The sequence below is a fragment of the Canis aureus genome, chromosome 6 (assembly GCF_053574225.1).
Source record: "Canis aureus isolate CA01 chromosome 6, VMU_Caureus_v.1.0, whole genome shotgun sequence".
Classification (NCBI taxonomy): Eukaryota; Metazoa; Chordata; class Mammalia; order Carnivora; family Canidae; genus Canis; species Canis aureus.
This window is the reverse complement of record NC_135616.1, coordinates 7,952,096-7,971,297: the sequence shown is the minus strand read 5'-3', so window position 1 is coordinate 7,971,297 and position 19,202 is coordinate 7,952,096. Positions and strand designations below refer to the sequence as shown.

At 38.7% G+C, this 19,202-nt stretch overlaps 1 protein-coding gene across 2 annotated transcripts in view; it reads left to right on the top strand.

Moving 5' to 3' along the window:
• Positions 1 to 1,429: 1,429 nt before the first annotated feature.
• The window catches only part of ARHGAP28 (Rho GTPase activating protein 28), a 257,341-nt gene continuing 239,568 nt past the window's right edge, over positions 1,430 to 19,202 (top strand). The window contains exon 1 of one of the 2 annotated variants that reach the window (XM_077900033.1): positions 1,430 to 1,541. The gene's annotated coding sequence lies outside the window, so the exon portion shown is untranslated. The remainder of the gene's footprint in view (positions 1,542 to 19,202) is intronic. The other variant, XM_077900028.1, reaches the window with a different exon arrangement.

Genomic DNA, 19,202 nt, shown 5'->3' with positions numbered 1-19,202 from the left:
AATAAAACTTTATATATCGGGCATACCAGGGTGGCTCAGTCAGCTAAGCGTCGGACTTTTGATTTCTGCTCAGGTTATGATCTCAGGGTTGTGAGATAAAGCCCCATGTCTGGCTCTGCATTGGGCATGGAGCCTGCTTAAGATTCTCTCTCCCTCTCCTTTTGCCCCATCCCACCAGCTCACGCTTGAGCACGTGCTCTTGTGTGCACTCCCTCTAAAAAAAAAAAAAAAAAAAAAAATTTGTATTTTGCAACTAAACACTTTACAAAGCAAATTTTTGAGAAAGTGTTTTCAATCTATTGAACTTTATTTTTTAATCCATGCTTAATTTTTAAAATATATTGTGAAACTTAACATAGGCCTGGCCCAGGTGACATGAACCACCAATGATCAAAATGTAAGTCATTATGATTTAATTAATCTAATTTTAATCAACTAAGTTTTCCTTTCTATAAAGTGCTAAGTATTTTAAATTCCTATATATTTGTGGAGCCCTTGGAAATCCCTTAAATTTCATTAGATAATGAGACAGATTTCTGGTAAATAGATAAGAAATTGACAACATCAGAGATATTTACCCTAAGACTCTCTGGTGGAAGACAAATATTTCCACGAATTTGATTTGTCGGAGGCTGGATCCTTGTGACTTTCTCTCTCTCTCTCTCTCTTACCCTCTCCTTCTTCCTCTCCCTTTCCCTCTCTCTCTTTTTCTTCCCAGACCCTCCATTGCTTTTTTCAAGGCACCGGATGAAGCCAAAAATATCAAAGATAAATTAAAACTTGAGGTAAATCTTTTAGTTATATGCCAAATTTGGTTAAGACAAATGGCCTCTTCTGAAAGGGACAGACAAATACAAAATAACAAAGAATTGAATTGAAACCAGGCATTCACTTCCTTAGGCCCATTAACTCAGTAGACAAGAGCCGCTATATGCTTAGCACAGAGGGCGGGTTTCTGCCTGTGGTTCTGCATGTTTCTCGTGGACAATGAAAACAGCCTGGGGAGGGACTCTACTGAGATCCCTGTCATCCCCCACACACATTTGGATTTCTTTTTAGTTGTCATTTAAGATTGCCATGCCAAAAGAGAAAGCCAGGAACTGCATATTCCCCGAATCAAACCACCCCCAACAAAAGAGAATGGTGGGACCCTATCTAAAAGAGTACAACAAAGGGAACTGACATACAAAGAAGTGACAAAAATTCCAGCTGAAAACAACCAAGTTGAGCAGGCTCCCCCAAGTCTTCTCTAGTGCAGGCACAGCTCATGCTCACCTTTGCACCAGGCCGTATTTCCAACCCACATTGGGAAGCATGAGCATAGGTAGAGAGACAAAGAAGTCATACCCATTGATGATGGAACAAGGCAGATTTGGTGACTTGACTTGGGAGCCATAGAAAATACACAGCAGTGACATTTCCCACTTAACAGGAAATTCCTCCTATATGAGAATTCTCCTAAGTCTAACACTGGGAAAAAAATGTAGAAGCATTTGCCAAGAATGAGAAGATCTGAGATTTTATCTTTTTTCTTCACTAAGGTATTTGATTCAGGAATGCCTGAACTGCATTTGGTGTTGGTTTCTGGCTTATGTTTAACCTGTGGGAGTGCGTTCAGCCAGGAATGTCAGCTAATCATGTTTAGCCTGATATAATCTGGCAGCTTCAAATGTTGACACTATTTTGGAGCTATGAACTCCAAAAAGAAAAAAAAAAGATAAAGATTTCATATAAATTTAAGCAATTATTATAATAACTATTTCACTATTATTATTTAAATTAATATTCAATGACATAATAATGGCTTGGCAGGGTGCTTATTAGCTTAATGTAGCAAAATTTTGATATATCCATAATGTCAATTTAATGTATACTTTTGTTTGAAAATTGAATATAGTTGAGACTTGAGCAACAGAGGTTTGAACCATGCGGATCCACTTATACATGAATTTTTTTTCCAATAAATACAGTATAGTACTATAAATGTATTTTTTCCTCCTTAGAATTTTCTGAATAACATTTTCTTTTCTCCAGCTTACTTTATTGTATGAAATACATATAACATACAGAATATGTGTTAATCAATTGTGTTCTCAGTAAGGCTTCTGGTCAAAGGTAGGCTATGAGTAGTTAAGTTTGCAGGGAATCAGAAAGTACATATGGATTTTCTACTGCATGAGGGGTCTGAGCCACTAACCCCCATGTTATGCAAGGGTCAACTGTAATTTAGAATTGGGGCTAAATGATACTTCTTGGTCTTATGGGCATTTCCAAAACTCTCACAAATGGACCTTGAATGCCAACTTTGTGGTTCTAGGATGGCCTGGTTTGTCATTCACTTTTAACCAAGTCACACATTTTTAGCCTGGAAAGTTTCTGCTCTTCAGCAGGGTTTCTGCTGTGAGGGAGAAGAGGTACAAGTGCCTGGCAGGCCATATCCTATCCAGGGTTGCAGGAGTCACAGCCACGTGTCTCTAAGTCTGCTGAGGTAGAAAATATGTGGCTAAGGCACGTGGAAGATGCAAATAGGTATCAAAGAAATTTGGCCTACTATTCATTCATTCACTCATTCATCCATTCCCTTATCCCTTCATTCATGAGATTTTTTTTTAAGATTTTATTTATTTACTCATAAGAAACAGAGAGAGAGAGAGAGATTGAGAGAGGCAGAGACACAGGCAGGGGGAGGAGCAGGCTCCATGCAGGGAGCCTGACATGGGACTCCATCCTGGGACTCCAGGATCATGCCCTCAGCTGAAGGCAGTGCTAAACCACTGAGCCACCTGGGGCTGCCCTCATAAGATGTTTATTGATGTCCACTATATGTCTATCTTTTGCTCAGAGCTGAAGGCACAGTTCTGAAGAGTAAGGGGGAGAAAAAGAAAAACAAAGAAAAGGAGGAAGAGAAGGAGAATAATAGGAACAAGGATAAAAGGACAGCAGACAAATAATATTGAGCATTTATTATATGCCAAGCACTATGCTGAGTGCATTTTCTTTTCTTTTTTTTTTTTTTTAAATTTTTTTATTTATTTATGATAGTCACACACAGAGAGAGAGAGAGAGGCAGAGACACAGGCAGAGGGAGAAGCAGGCTCCATGCACCGGGAGCCCGACGTGGGATTTGATCCTGGGTCTCCAGGATCGCGCCCTGGGCCAAAGGCAGGCGCCAAACCGCTGCGCCACCCAGGGATCCTGCATTTTCTTTTCTTTTTTTTTTTCTGAGTGCATTTTCAGCTGACTTCTAGAGGCATTATTTCATTGACTCTTCTCAGCTCTTTAAAGCAAATACTGTTATTTATTCTCATTTTTCAGATGAAGACACTGAAATTCATTCAGGATAAGAAATTAGCCCAGGTAAAATGGCTAGTAAGTGGCTGACTTGTTCTAGAACCCATGTGCTCTGGTTTGAGAGGCAACAGTGTATTGTGGTAAAGAGCATGGTCTCTGGAAACAAAGGCCAGTGTTCAAATTCTGGATCTGCCACTTGCTGGCTGTATGACTTTGGGAAAGTTACCTCTGCCCCATTCTCTTGTAGGATTGTCATGAAGACTGTATGTAACTAACAGACTAACACTTGTACGAACATGCCCTACAACCCTACAAAGTGGTTTTGTTATTCCAGAGCACATGCTTATAAATATCCCTTTCCTGTCCTCATGAAGTTTGGAGTCTAGCAGAGAATCAAGGTAGATGAATAGACCATTCCTTTACAGTGTGTTAAGGGCTCAGACAGGAGAAGTATAGGGTGCTGATAGAACATGCTGGTAGTCTGGAAATCTGGACTTGGAGTTTCAGGAATGCTACTTAGATCAAGTGTGGCAGTGAAGCGCAAAGTCCTTTATTTTATTTTATTTTATTATTTTTTTAATTGGAGTTCAATTTGCCAACATATAGCATAACACCCAGTGCTCATCCCGCCAAGTGCCCCCCCTCAGTGCCCATCACCCAGTCACCCCAACCCCCGGCCCACTTCCCTTTCCACTACCCCTTGTTCGTTTCCCAGAGTTAGGAGTCTCTCATGGTTTGTCACCCTCACTGATATTTTCACTCATTTTCTCTCCTTTCCCTTTCACTATTTTTTATATTCCCCAAATGAATGAGACCATATAATGTTTGTCCTTTTCCGATCGACTTATTTCACTCAGCATAATACCTTCCAGTTCCATCCACATTGAAGCAAATGGTGAGTATTTGTCGTTTCTAATGGCTGAGTAATATTCCATTGTGTACATAGACCACATCTTCTTCATCCATTCATCTTTCGATGGACACTGGGGCTCCTTCCACAGTTTGGCTACTGTGGACATTGCTGCTAGAAACATCGGGGAGCAGGTGTCCTGGCGTTTCACTGCATCAGTATCTTTGAGGTAAATCCCCAGCAGTGCAATTGCTGGGTGGTAGGGCAGGTCTATTTTTAACTCTTTGAGGAACCTCCACACAGTTTTCCAGAGTGGCTGCACCATTTCACATTCCCACCAACAGTGCAAGAGGGTTCCCCTTTCTCCACATCCTCTCCAACATTTGTTGTTTCCTGTCTTGTTAATTTTCAAAGTCCTGAAGGAGGAGGAGGCATGAACCAGCTGAGGATATGGGGGAGTTGGGACCTGTGCTCAGGAAGGCTAATCATTTTATTTTTAAAAAAGATTTTATTTATTAGAGACACAGAAAGAGAGACACAGGCAGAGGGAGAAGCAGGCTCCACGCAGAGAGCCCGACGTGGGACTCAATCCAGGGTCTCCAGGATCACGCTCTGGGCTGGAGGCGGCGCTAAACCACTCAGCCACCAGGGTTGCCCAAAGGCTAATCATTTCAGAGAAATAGAAGTGAAAAACAAAAATTAGGGGGGTAGCCCGGGTGGCTCAGCGGTTTAGCGCCGCCTTCATCCCAGGGCGTGATCCTTGAGACCCTGGATCGAGTCCTGCGTGGAGCCTGCTTCTCCCTCTGCCTATGTCTCTACCTCTCTCTGTGTCTCTCATGAATAAATAAGTAAAATATTTAAAAAAAAGAAAAATTAATTCAGAGAATCATTGCAAATCTTTACTAACATCCTCCCGGCCATTAACGCAGGAAATACCACACTTTGCAAATATAGTGCAAATAATATTTACAAAAATATGCTAATTTTTGAATCTGGAATTAGTCTTTCAAATAGCAAGAATTTTAAAAGTGCTTTGGATAACTGGTAATTGATGTTAAACACTCTAGTATCTGTGGTTTGGAATACACAGAAATGTCAATGTTCTCATTCTTTCCCTGTCGCTTACTCATCCTTTTATAGCCTTCTCTGTCTATGTCCTCTGTGCTCCAGCCCTGCTACTCGCACTCTCCTGGTGACAGTATTCATGTTAAGTTTAAGTGCTTGCTATAAACCTCTTTGTCATCCCAGTGTGTCCAGAAGTCTCAGTGATGCCCCACTGACGAGAAAAGACAGCTCAAGTAGTGGAAAGCAAGAAGAAAGAAGGTAGATTTAGGAAAACATAACTGTGTCGTCTTTTTCTAGCACCTTCTGAGGTTTGTAAGGCTTAGCACTCCTGCCTGCTTGCGGGAGGGAGGCAGTTCTTTGCACTCCTCATTTTCTTGCCATCTATAAAAATGTCTCAATATTCAAAATGTAGTATTCTCATCCACAACAAAATTAATAATATGATTTCAATCAAAGCTATTATGAGCTCTAGCACGATCCTAGATGTGAAAAACTAGGCATGTGAACCCCATGTTTCTTTACCTCTCAGCAAGAGAGGGCCTTGTCCTTAATCACTTAATCCAGGGTTATGCAATCCACACAAAAGCAAAGTGAGAAGGGTATTGCTTTTGTTAGCACTGTCAATGAATTTCCAACTGCTATAAGAAGAAAAACATAGCATCCCCTTCTCCGCAGTGGAGAAAGCACATGCTAAACATCTCCATTATAAAATTTCAATCCCACCAAAGGAATTAAGTTAAAATTTCACTTTTTTTTCAGTTAAAAAAAAAAAAAGACGTGCTTTTAAAACATCCCTCAAGGAATGAGTATTCCTTACGAATGCTGCCTTTTTGTGAGTTTTATTTTACCAGCTCACAGGTGTTCCTGCTTCACTATTTGTGGCTAAGGCAGCAAGGCCAGAGGTGCAGTGTCATATTCAAGGGGACGCTCCTGCTGCCTGTGAGGTCTTCTAAGTGTGCTGATGGTGGTCCAAATAGTCTTTGTTTCTAACTTTCTGTGATTGCCAAGAAAGAAAGCTTTCTTTGCAAAGTCCAGACAGGATCCCTGTATCTTTTTCTTGACCTTTCTATACTTTTGCTCATTAGAAAACAAACTCATCTGAATCCCCTTTCTTTTAGTGGAAACTAGCAGTGTACTTGTAAGATCACAATATAAATTTGGGAGCTATATTTACAATCTGCACATGTCCTATTTGACTGATTTTTTTCCATAAGAAAACCTAGAAATGTCTCATAATATAAACACGAAAATGCTCCAGGCCATAATATATCATTGTTTTAACCATATTTTCGTCTGTAAGGCAAATTGTATTCTTGGTGTTTCCATCACGTGAATTCATATAAATACAGGCAGTGAGGATAAATTAACCAGGAGAACAGGGAGGGTACGTAATTGATGATCTTTCCCTGCTCTGAACACTTTTGGAATTGCTGCCTATATACTTCATGAGTGGCATGTCACAGCCAAAACACAGGAGCACTGAGAGCCAGAGATGACCCAATGCAAAAAGTACTGTGGCAGGATGCGTGTTTGGGGAGCAAATAATCAGTATCATTAAGATATCCATTATTATATTCTACAACACACACTGCTGCACCTTAGAGAGTATGCTGATCCTACATGCAATGGCCCCAGACTTCAATTTTCTGATCATGATGCTTGCTTAGCAGCTTTGCTGTTTCCTCTTGGACTATTGTAATGTCAACATCACTACTTTGTACTATTTTCAAAAGTTTTTTTTTTATTTTTATTTATTTATGATAGTCACACAGAGAGAGAGAGAGAGACATAGGCAGAGGGAGAAGCAGGCTCCATGCACCAGGAGCCCGACATGGGATTCGATCCCGGGTCTCCAGGATCGCACCCTGGGCCAAAGGCAGGTGCTAAACCATTGCGCCACCCAGGGATCCCTACTTTGTACTATTTTCAGCTTGACTTTCAAGAGTCTTTTTGAATTGAAGTTCATAATCTATTGTAGACTTCTCAGAGAAGGGCTAATGTTCTGAGGATTTGTGGCTTCTATTTTGCTGTTCACAAGCTTTCTTGCTTTTTTTTTTTTCTTTTTTCCTGATTCTCAAAGGTGATCAGGATAGTTGGGGTTTTCAGATAAATGAGGGATTTGCTGTAGGAGGCTACAGTGTTTCAAATGGAAACTTTATGCCTGAGAATAAGCAATTCTGAATGTGAAAATATGTTTCCTATTAAGATACTCTGGCTGTCCATATTTCAGGCATACCAAGGTTAAAATTAATTCTAATTCTTCTTTGACATGAATTTGACCAGAATCAAATGCTCTTACTATGAAAACATATCCCATATATAGCTTTCTTTTCACTTGATGCCAAGTGATTATTAACTTATTTCTCAAATCTTTTACAGATCTCATGTTACAAGAATAAAGCTATGGAAATATACAGCTCTTTATTTTTCAACACATATGAACCTGATTTTAGCTAAAAGCAAAGTACATATTTCAAGCAAATGAACAAAGCATTGAAGCATGCGAACAAAAGACCACTTAAATTATCACGGTTATTCAATCAGTTTGTGATTATGGCAAAACATTTCCAGTATAAAACATTTGTTGAACACATGCTTGGCAGTCTTCCAACATAGTTTCAAAGAAAAATCAAGAGGGCAGGAACTCAAAGTGCTTTTCGCATTTTTAATACTAACTTTCTGCTAAGGCTACAACATAGAAATAATACAGTTATAAACATAACAAGTAATAATTAGCTATTTGTCATTTGGTCTTTTACACTTAATACAAAATTTAAAACTCTTGGTAGAAAAACTCAAATCAAAATCTGCTGTAAAATATTTCTGGGCAACTGGTATATGTACATCTCTGAGATATGTATGTACTATATACCCAAGGTGATTCTTTCATTCAATCTCTGGATGTTACTTTCTAGCCAATTTGGTACTATAGAAACAAAATGAAGAACTAAATCAATTAGTCAGATAATGCTTTTATGACATGAGGTAATTTTCCTCTCTTTTTCTGATTTCAATTATAATATATTCTCATGTAATATATTCTCCTGTAGAAAAATCAAGCAATACAAGTTGTCTTCTATGGATTAAAACTTTGGTAAAATCTGTATCACAAAACAATTTTAACACAAAGCTAATTTTAACCTTAAGGAAGTTAAAAACAGCATGAGGAAAGTAAACACTCCTCCTAATGAGTAATTAATGAATTTTTAGAGGCAGAGACACAGGCAGAGGGAGAAGCAGGCTCCAGGCAGGGTTCCTGACGTGGGACTCGATTCCTGGTCTCAGGGATCACGCCCTGGGCTGAAGGCGGCGCTAAATCGCTGAGCCACCAGGGCTGCCCCAGGATTTATTATTTTAAAGAAGAAATACTATAGTGAATATTCTTATTGCAAATGCTCAAAAAATTCCCCTCTATGTGTTGTAAACCGTTGGACATACCCCAGCAATGATTTTTCTTTTCTCATGGAAAGTGGAATTGACAGACATTGACCATTGTCCGTGATTTTAAGGAACTATTGCATGGATCTGGGTTACCTTTTCCAGAATAGAAAATATATTTTTACTACCAGAAACAGAGCAACTCATGTTTCAAATTTCCTTCTGAAAAGTCCCCCTTTTTTGGTCTATATGGATATAATCTTCCTCTTGTGTAATGCATTATATTGATCTTGGAGAGAATAAAAAAAGATGCATTTCATTTGACATGGTCAGCTGAATAATGATGGCTTTGACTACGTTTGTCTCCTGAGAAAAGACAGTCTTATATTCTAAAGTATTATGTTTGAAGCAGTAATGTTATGGTCAAATAGACCTTTACCTCTCAGAAAGAAAGATTTTCTTGGGGAGTGGGGAAAGAAGCAGAGGTCTCCTTGTCAACAAAAATAATCAAACATTTGGATTACTTGCTTTTACTTGCTTTAAAAATAAAGAGTCAACAAAAATGTGAAGAAAACATTTCTAAGATCATTGAGCGGTTTTGAAAACTAGAATGAAGGCTTTATGCTAAAGGAGTATGTAGACACAATTATGCTGATTTGTTTTAAGAAGCTCCAAAGGGGAAGAAAGAGATTACTCTGAGACTGGTGTACAGAAGCCAAGAATCATTTAGAGCTTCCAAAAGACTGGGACAAAATCAATAGGAAAAGGGATCTTTGTTTTTAATGGAATTTAAAATTCAGACATAAAAGTCAGTAAGTCTCTAGAGCTCCCTGAAGAATTGCCCAATGACTCAGTGAGTGAGAGAGAAAGCTTTGGGGAGGCAGGGGAGAAGAGAGTGAGGAAAGAACATATAATAAATATCTGCCAGTTCCAATGAAAGAGGAAGCCATGAGCAATTCTTTCAAGTAACTGGACTTTATCTTGAGAGACATTCACGAATATTGGTTGGTGGTTTTTAACCTTGGTTGAAACCTTGGTTTGAAGAAACCCTTTTTTCAAGTCAGTTGAGTTTTAACTAATGGTCCATGGAAATCGTTGGCCTTCCGCTTAGTGCAGAGACTTATACAGGAGTGTAATCACATTGACCATCACTTCTGAGCTCATTAGTGAGTGGTAACATTAAAAGGGACCTTGAAAAGTCACCCAGAACTTCCATTTCTGGAAATGGCCAACTAGATTATTAGATCAATCCTCTTGCTGAAAACAATGAAAATGAGGGTAGTTTTCATGATTGAGATGTTATACACAAGGCTTTGGGATTCTAGTAATGTTCTCTCTCTTGATCTTAGGTTTCCTAGGAAATAATTATATCTCTTGGTTTGGGTGATGTTATGTGTTTTCTTACTGTTCTGTATGTAAATTATATGTCACAATAAAAGAGTTTTTTAAATCCGCTAATTCAGCCTTCTACCTTCAGGCAGGTAGATTTTGCACAATGAAGATACATTTTCTTTCTCCATGAATAGAACTATTGTTTCCTTTGCAATCCAAACAACACTTTCTCATATCCCGCTTCCTAGGGGTTTGAGTCATCTTACATGCCACATTGCTACAGGACCCAAGTTGAAAATATTGAAAAGATTTCCAAGAAAATTTTTGGCTAGAGCATTAAAGCTTATGAGGTGTCCAATCAGAATCAATGAGAATAGTCTCCAATATTTTTACTACAACTGTTTTGTTCTAGCAAAGAATTCCTCTTCCTTTAAACTTAAATAATTGGGGACTGGGGAAACTGCCACTGGTTATATCTATGGACTAACTACTGTGAACTGGACCTTGGACAGGACTCCATTTGTAACCTGGCTCTCTTAAACTCACTCTAACAGAGACCATGACGAGTCTTCATATCTCAGTGTCAGCTCAGACTTTGTGTCCAACAATCTTTGAAATTTTTGGCATTCCCCTTTCAGCATGTATAGTTACTTGAGTAAATGGCCATATGTCTTTTTGGGGAAGGGCTGGGAAACATTATTTTGCATACTTGTATTACAAGGTCCTTTCTTCTGGAGACCCAAGCTTTCTTTAGTCAATGAACTATGGGTATGAACCTGGCTCAGGTCTTGAAATTGGGCAAGCGATTGTGACTTCCAATTTGGGTATCTGACCTCAGTCTCTTGATTGATACATCTTTGATCTCTTTTAGTTGTATAGATTAAGACATATCCTGTTTCATTTTGCTAGTACATCCCAAGAGGTGTTGTGTTCTATTAACCACCTCCACAACCCTGTATATGTCACAACCTTGTTGTTTATGATAATGGCACCCACCCTCTTCTGATATTGAAGTACCACAACCCAGTCTCTCTCTCTTTTTTAAAAGATTTTATTTATTTATTTATTCATGAGACAGAGAGAGAGAGAGAGAGGCAGAGACACAGGCAGAGGGAAAAGCAGGCTTCCTGCAAGGCGGCCAATGTGGGACTCGATCCCAGACTCCGGGGGATCATGCCCCGAGCCACTCAACCGCTGAGCCACCCAGGTGTCCCAACCCAAACTCTTATTTCAAGAATCTATCATCCCCTTTGCTATCTGGGAGTGCAGTTCTGTAAAGCACCTTCTGTATCACCCTTCACAGGAAAGATGGCCATGTCTGAGCTTCTTTGTGATGCTCACTCCTTATGGCTTTGATGTGTGGAATGCCCTTTGGGCCCTCCCTGTGGCATAGTCATATATGGTGGGTTTTCAGTCCTTACATAACACATTTTCCCTATAATGGCCATTTCTCCATGCCTTTTGATCCCTCTTCCATAGTCTGCTGTGACAGTTTGGGCATTTCTAGTTCACTTAATGTGGGGGCATTGCTTTCAAGTGCCACCCTAAGGGTATGTTAGCAACATCTCTAAATAAACTCCCTTATCTATCTAACTTGATGTTCTGCTTCTCATCAAGTACCCACAAGACACACAGCCATTCAAATTCTCTTGGTTCCAATGGTCTTTGTTGGTAATACACTGCAGCTTCTTTGGAGTATAATTATTTTCCTCTCTTAGCAGATGTAACACTTCGCAGTAAGGTTATATTGTAATTAACTCTGTTTAGATCACTGGTGTCCAGAGAGGAAAATGGGGTTAGACACAGCAGCGTGTTCTGTTTTGCAGGGCAGAGGTCTCTGTATCCTCTTCAGATTAAAGAGAGTGCACTCGTCTTCAACAGAGAGGAGATGGGCTAAGGATTTAATCTGCTCTGGAACTCTGATAGTTTTCTAATTAGGACCTTGAACTAATCCTCAGTTTTTTTGTGTTCTCCAACTGCTGGAAATGAGAATTTATTTATATGCTGCCAAGGAGCCTTGATGGCTTTCACACTTACCTTTGATTGATGACTAATCACAGTGGTGGGCAGAATAATGTGCCTTCTAAAATGTCCATGTTCTAATTCCTGAAGCCTGTTGAAAAAAGACTTTAGAGATGTTGAGATATCGAGGATTTTGAAATGAGAGATTAGACTGGATTATAGAGGTTGGTACCATGTAATCCCGTGAGTCCTGTAGGAAGGAAGCAGGGAGACAGAGAAGAGAATTGAATTAGGAAAGCAGAGGTTTGAGTGGTATTATATGTATATCAGTTAAAATGTGCAAGTCAAATTAGTGTACAGTGTGAGTTCACTGTGTATATGGAACAGAGATCAGAAAAAACACATTTTTTTTTAAAGCTGTTGACTATGGATACTGAATCTTTGGGTAACTTCATTTTGTTTTTTACATCACTTTCCAGTGATTTCCAAAATTTCTATAATAAACATGCATTTAAAAAAACACTTCTTCTTCTTCTTCAATATTATATGGTAAGCATTTTTACTTATCCTCAATTTTTAAAACATTTTTAATGAAGATATGATGTTACAGTGCATTTCCCTACTAGACAGTAAAATTATATCTGTTTTTTGATATTATAAATAATGATGTGATGAATAAAGTTATATGTAAAGATTTAGCTACATGTCAGATTTTTTTCACAAGAAGTGGAACTGGGTTACTTTGATAATCAGAAAAAAATATTATAGTAAAACATTAATTCATAATCAGGTGAAAAATACCTGCATATTACTAGGTTTTGCCAACAGATTTTCAGAAGTAACCCATATTTCCCTATACCAGACATCTTAGGCCAGGCCTCAGCTTGTCTGTTTCATAAAGGAAGCCAATAGGTGGCTGGTACAGGTGGCTGTCTAAGCCATCTTCCTTTCCCTAAGAGAAGAAAGGTGGTGGGCTGAGAAAATCTTTCTGGCCGGCATGGAATAGAAATATATACAAGGGTTATTTCTAACATAGGTCGATTCCAGGGGAATACTGCTTTTTCCCTTCTGTTATAGGACGTATTCCACTCTCCCTAGAGGGATAGTATGGCACAGTAGATACAGTATCCTTGAAAAAAGAAACCATTGTATAGATGTAACCTCAAAATGGAGCAGCAGCCAATAGGGTAAGTGAGGCTGAGCTGTTCCAGTCAACTGGTTGAGCCTAAAGGGATTGATCCTGGGCATCCCACACCATGGGACTTATCATCCCTACTTCAGCAAACTGGATAAACTACCCATGAGAAGAACTTCTTTCAGACTGTGATTGATGCTGTGCTTTGCACCATTCACACCAGTTTGCTGAAATATGCAGAGAAAATTATTGACTGGGACTAAGAGAATATTACAGTGGAAAATGATGAGCCAAGACATAGAAAAGGTCTAAACTTCTCCCTGGAAATACCTTGATATTTATCTTAAATTTACTTCATCCTCTGTATATGGATACATTTCACATTTGGGAAAACTGTTCAAACAGCAGGCAAATACGAGCTGAGAAAGAAATATTGATATTTCTTTATTTAGAATTTTAAAAATCCCAACGATTCTAAGAAATGATTTAGAAAGATTTCTGATGAGGTTTAAACTTTCTCTCTGCAATAAGGAAGAAAGCTACATAAAAGTATTTTCACTAATGAAGGGTGGAAACAAGATGATTTCTTAAAACCTTTGAAATAAAACAGGAACACATCTCTGCGGAAAAGTATTTTCTGTAAATGTATTTGTGTTTGGATAATTTTCCTTATCCAATAAGCAGTTGTGAAAAATTATATGCAGGCATACCTTGCTTTATTGCACTTCACTTTATAGCACTTTGCAGATACTGCATTTTTTACAAATTGAGGGTTTGTGGCAAACCTGAAAAAGTTTATTGGCGCCATTTTTCCAACAGCATTTGCTTACTCTGTCTCTGCGGGACATTTTGGTAATTCTCAAAATATTTCACACTTTTTCATTATTATTATATTTGTTATAGTGATCTGTGATCAGTGACCTTTTATATTTCTACTGTAATTGTTTTTGGGGTCCCACAAGCCACACCCGCGTAAGATGGTGAACATAATCGATAACCAATGTGTGTATTCTGACTGCTACACTGACCAGCTATTCCCCTTTTCTCTCTCTCTCTCTCTCTCTCTCTCTCTCTCCCTCTCTCTCCCCAGGCCTCCCTATTCCCTGAAACACAACAATATTGAAATTGGGCCAATGAATAACCCTACAGTGGTCTCTAAGTGTTCAAATAAAGGAAGAGTCACATGTCTCTCACTTTATTTTTTTAAAGATTTTATTTATTTATTTATTTATTTATGAGAGACACACAGAGAGAGAGAGAGAGAGAGAGAAAGAGAAAGAGAAAGAGGCAGAGACACAGGCAGAGGGAGAAGCAGGCCCCATGTAGGGAGCCCGTGTGGGACTCTATCCCAGGTCTCCAGGATCACGCCCTGGGCTGAAGGCAGTGCCAAACCGCTGAGCCACCTGGGCTTCCCATGTCTCTCAATTTTAAATAAAAAACTAGGAATGATTAAACTTAGTGAGAAACGCATGTCAAAAGCCAAAATACGCTGAAAGCTAGGCCTCTTGCACCAAACAGCCAAGTTATGAATGCAAAGGGAAAGTTCTTGAAGGAAATTAAATGTGTTACTCCAGTGAACACACAAACAAATGATAAAAATGGGAAACCCTTATTGCTGAGATGGAGAAAGTTTTAGTGGTCTAGATTAGAAGATCAAACCAGCCACAACATTCCCTTGAGCCAAAACCTAGTGCAGAGCAAGGACCCAAGGCTCTTTAATTCTGTGAAGCCTGAAGAGAGGTGAGGAAGCTACAGAAAAAAAGTTTGAAGCTTGCAGAGGGTGGTTCATGAGGTTTAAGGAACGAACCATTTCCATAACATTAAAGTGCAAGGTGAAGGACAGCCCAGGTGGCTCAGCAGATTAGCGCTGCCTTCAGCCGGGGTCGTAATCCTGGAGACCTGGGATCGAGTCCCATGTCGGGCTGCCTGCATGGAGCCTGCTTCTCTCCCTCTGCCTGTGTCTCTGCCTCTCTCTCTCTGTCTCTCATAAATAAATAAATAAATAAATAAATAAATAAATAAATAAATAAATAAATAAATAAATAAATCTTAAAAAAAAAAAAAAAGTCAAAGGTGAACCAGCAAGTGCTGATGTAGAAGTTGCATAAGTTACTCAGAAGATCTAGCCAGGATCATTACTGAAGGTGGCTACACCAAACACCAGATTTGCGTTGTAGATGAAACAACCTTCTATTGGAAGAAGACGCCATCTAGGACTTTCATAGCTGGAGAGGAAAAGCCAATGCCTGACTTCAAAGTTTCAAAAGACAGGGTGACTGACTTGTTAGAAGGTAAGGCAATTGGTGCCTTTAAGTTGAAACCAGTGCTCATTTATCATTCTGAAAATCCTAGGGCCCACAAGAATTATGCTAAATCTATTATGCCTGTGCTCCATAAATGGAACAATAGTCTAGATGATAGCACATCTGTTTATGGCATGGTTTACTAAATATTTTAAGGCCACTGTTGGAACCTGCCACTCACTGACAATGCACGTGGTCACCCAAAACCTCTGATGTCCAACAAGATTATGTTGTCCAACAAGATTAATGTTGTTTTCATGCCTGTGAACACAACATCCATATGTCCAACAAAGATTGGAGAGATGTCCAACAAGGTTAATGTTGTTTTCATGCCTGTGAACACAACATCCATGTTGTCATCCATAGATTAAGGAGTCATTTTGACTTTTGAGTCTTATTATTTAAGAAAACATTTCATAAGGCCATAGCTGCTAAGGATAGTGATTGCTCTGATGGATCTGGGCAAAAACCATGGATGCCTTCTGGAATGGATTCACCATTCTAGATGCCATTAAGAGCATTCATGATTCGTGGGAAGAGGTCAAAAATCAACTTTAATGGGAGTTGGAAAAAAGTTGATTCTAGGGGATCCCTGGGTGGCGCAGCGGTTTGGCGCCTGCCTTTGGCCCAGGGCGCGATCCTGGAGACCCGGGATCGAATCCCACGTCGGGCTTCCGGTGCATGGAGCCTGCTTCTCCCTCTGCCTGTGTCTCTGCCTCTTCTCTCTCTCTGTGTGTGACTATCATAAATAAATTAAAAAAAATTTTTTTAAAAAGTTGATTCTAACCTCCATGAATGACTTTGAGGGGTTCAAGACTTCAGTGAAGGAAGTCACTGCAGGTGTGGTGGAAATAACAAGAGGACTAGAATTAGAAGTGGAGACTGAAGATGTGACTGAACTGCTATAATTTCATGAAACACTTTCATGGATGAAGAGTTGCTTTTTATGGGGATGAGTAAAGAAAATGGTTTCTTGAGATGGAATCTCATACTGATGAAAATGCTATGAAGATTGTTGAAATGACAACAAAGAATTTATAATATTACATAAAAGTAGTTGATGAAGCAGCAACAGGATTGGGAAGATTAACTCCAATTTTACAGTGAGTAAAATGCTATCAAGCAGCATTCATTCTATAGATAAATCATTTGTGAAAGGAAGAATTGATTGATGTGGCAAGCTTCATCATTGTCTTCTTTTAAGAATTTCCCATAGCCACCCAACCTTCATCAACCACCACCCTGATGAATCAGTGGCCATCAACATTAAGGCAAGACCCTCCACCATTAAAAAGAGTTTGAAAAAATAAATAAATAAATAAATAAATAAAAAGATTTTGATTTGCTGAAAGCTTAGATGATAGGTAGCATTTTTTAGCAATAAAGTATTTTTAAATTAAGGTGTATACATTGCTTTTTAAAGACATAATGTTATTGCACACTTAACAGGTTATAGCATGGTGTAAATGTAACTTTTATATGCACTGGGAAAACAAAAATTCACTTAACTTGTTTTATTGTAATACTTGCTTTAGTGCAGTGATCTGGAACTAAACCTGCAATATCTCGAAAGTTTGCCTAAAAAATAAGTGTTTTCTTTTTTAGGCAAACTTTTTTTTTCCCTGTAGAACCACCAACACTAAACTTTAGCATTAGACTATGTTATCAATTATAATAACAGCCATGATAGGTCTTGTAAAAAATGGCTTTTCCTTGAGGATAGTGATAGACATGCCAAATCTTTGCAGTTTCTCTCTGCACAGCGAAATTAAGAGACTCTATCATCAATCATGTTAAATTTGTTGAAATGCTTTTTATGTCAAGTGGGTACAGCACTGGCCTATTATAGTTACTATTAGGCTTCTCTCTCTCTCTCTCTCTCTCTCTCTCTCTCTTTATTAACCAGATGTTCCCAGAAGAAAGCAGAGTAGCATTTGATGTAAAAGAAATAAGTTTATCAGGTTGGTTGTGATAAACAAACCACATTTTAAAGATACAAAAATTGGTAAGGGTGAAGCTAAAAGTATCTCCAGAAGGAGGAAAATGAGTTACAAATAATGAGCACCAAAAAAGATGGAAAATTATTTCTATTAGTATTCTGTGGAGGAATATTATTTAGTCTTAAAAAGGAAGGAAATTCTAAAGCATGGATGACACTTGAGGACATTATACTAAGTGAAGTAAGCCAGTCATAAAAAGACAAATATGGATTGATTCCACTTATATGAGGAACCTAAAGTTATCATATTCACAAAGAAAGAGAATGGTGGTGCCAGGAGCTGAGTCGCAAGGGAGGATGGGTATTGTTATCTAATGGGTACAGAGTTTCAGTTTTGCAAGATAAAAAAGTTCTAGGGATTGGTTGTATAATAGTGTGAATGTATTTAACATTACAGAACTGTACATTCAGAAATGGTTAAGATGGTGAATTTTAGGTTATGTGTATTTTACCACAATTTAAAAATTTTCAAATAGCCAATGATACTAATGACTAACATTGTAATTTTAGAGAGTACTATAAACTGTTCATTCGTGTTTATTTGCTTTTCAAAAAAATAATGCTGTAAGTTAGGATTTTATTGTCTGTGTTCTTTAGCGGAGAAAACTAAAGAAAAGAAGTCTTAACTGACTTAAAGTCGCAGGGCTAGGTAGTTTCGGAACTGGGACTGGACCACAGAGCACCTGCTTCTAAATCTGTAGGTCTGGTTGCATAACTATGTGTATATTCTACTCATTTATGTGCATGTTATACATATCTATCAGTTACCACAGTGAATCATTCAATTCAATCCAAAGAATATTTATTGATCTCATAATGAACTTTATTTTTATTTTATTTACATATTTTTAAATTGGAGTTCAATTTGCCAACATATAGCATAACACCCAGTGCTCATTCCATCAAGTGCCCCCTTCAGTGCCCGTCACCCAGTCACCCTCGCCCTTTGTTCGTTTCCCAGAGTTAGGAGTCTCTCATGTTCTGTCTCCCTTTCTGATATTCCCACTCATTTTTTCCTCCTTTCCCTTTTATTCCCTTTCACTATTTTTTATATTCCCCAAATGAATGAGACCATATAATGTTTGTCCTTCTCCGATTGACTTATTTCACTCAGCATAATACCCTCCAGTTCTTTAGAATTATAGTTCTGTTCCTGGATCTCTGAAACTCTTTTCCCCTCCCTCAAAATACTAGTAAATTATCATCTCTATATTCTCAACAAAATGCATTATGCAAGTAGTCAAAATTCTATCACCTTCATTTATTGGTTGAGAAAGCAGAGAGGTTCAATGAAATACCTAAAATTAAGTGAGCTAGAAGACAGGTAGGAACTAAGAGCAGTTTAGGTGTTCTGACCCTGTCCTGGGTTCTATGCATTATGTCTGGAAATTTGGGTGATTAAGACTGCAAAAATCATGTAAAGTCAACATTTTTTCCCCCTCACAGAATCCAAATAACTTATGATCATCTTTATCTTGGATTTGTGTGCAAGTCTGTGCTGGAGTGAAGCCACCAGTAGTCTGTAACACTCCCTTGTTTGTGACTGCTTCACTTCTGCTGTCTTTACAACAGTAGTCTGTACTGTGACTGTATGCTTTTCATGTCTGGCCCATCATGGAGCTGAGATCAGCATAGTTCAACACTTGTACATAGGCTGAGTCTAGAATTTCACTCCCGGGGCCTTGTCCTGCCACTCCATGCCCAATACCCTCTTAAAGCCTGTATCGTGTGCCAGGCACCATGCTAAGCACTTTATATGCACCCCCTTATTTAATTCCTTATGATGTTATTATTATCATCCCCATTAAATAGGCTGAAGTTCACTTGCCCAATTTGTGAAGTTGGGATGTGAAAAAGCCAGGATCCAAACCCAGGCAGTTTGACTCC